At 41.2% G+C, this 1,074-nt stretch overlaps 1 non-coding gene across 1 annotated transcript; it reads left to right on the top strand.

Annotated features, from left to right (window-relative positions):
- The first annotated feature begins 421 nt into the window (after positions 1-421).
- On the top strand, positions 422-529 carry LOC148544158 (small nucleolar RNA R71). Its single transcript, XR_015900464.1, has one exon. It is a non-coding gene; the product is annotated as a small nucleolar RNA R71 (small nucleolar RNA).
- The last annotated feature ends 545 nt before the right edge of the window (positions 530-1,074 follow it).

Here is a 1,074-nt window from a genome sequence, read left to right as displayed (position 1 = left end):
TGAGAGATTAGGATGATTTCTCCATGAAGGATTATAGGTGTTTCCATAGGGTTCTCCCATGTAATTCACCTCTGCTATTGCAGGGTTCTTCAGAAGATGCCTCTTTAGTACTGTTGGATGCAGCTTGCAATCTATTCAGACTCTGAGAAATCATATTGACTTGCTGAGTCAATATTTAGTTCTGAGCCAATATGGCATTCAGAGTATCAATTTCAAGAACTCCCTTCTTCTGAGGCGTCCCATTGTTCACAGGATTCCTCTCAGAGGTGTACATGAACTGGTTATTTGCAACCATTTCAATAAGTTCTTGAGCTTCTGCAGGGGATTTTACGTGAAGAGATCCTCCTGCAGAATGGTCCAATGACATTTTTGACAACTCAGACATACCATCATAGAATATACTTATGATGCTCCATTCTGGAAGCATGTCAGTAGGACACCTTTTGATCAGTTGCTTATATCTTTCCCAAGCTTCATAGAGGGATTCTCCTTCCTTCTGTCTGAAGGTTTAGATTTCTACTCTAAGCTTGCTCATCTTTTGAGGAGGAAAGAATTTGGCCAGGAACGCACTGACCAGCTTATCCCAAGAGTTCAGGCTATCCTTAGGTTGTGAATCCAACCATGTTCTAGCTCTGTCTCTTACAGCAAAAGGGAAAAGCATAAGCCTGTAGACCTCGGGATCAACTCTATTGGTCTTGACAGTATCACAGATTTGCAAGAATTCAGCTAAAAACTGATGAGGATCTTCCATTGGAAGTCCATGAAACTTGCAATTCTGTTGCATTAGAGAAACTAATTGAGGCTTAAGCTCAAAATTGTTTGCTCCAATCGCAGGAAGTGAGATGCTTCTTCCATAGAAGTTAGAAGATGGTGCAATAAAGTCACCAAGCATCTTCCTTGCATCTCCACCATTGTTATTATTTTCGGCTATGTCTCCTTCTTTTTCGAAAATTTCTGTCAGGCTTTCTCCAGAGAGTTGTGCTTTAGCTTCCCTTAGCTTCCTCTTCAGAGTCCTTTCAGGTTCAGGGTCAGCTTCAACAAGAATGTTCTTATCCTTGTTCCTGCTCATATGAA

This window comes from Arachis ipaensis, chromosome B9 (assembly GCF_059453495.1).
Source record: "Arachis ipaensis isolate K30076 ecotype BB chromosome B9, ASM5945349v1, whole genome shotgun sequence".
Classification (NCBI taxonomy): Eukaryota; Viridiplantae; Streptophyta; class Magnoliopsida; order Fabales; family Fabaceae; genus Arachis; species Arachis ipaensis.
The sequence above is the reverse complement of the archived record's forward strand: the minus strand, read 5'-3'. Positions and strand labels throughout refer to the sequence as shown.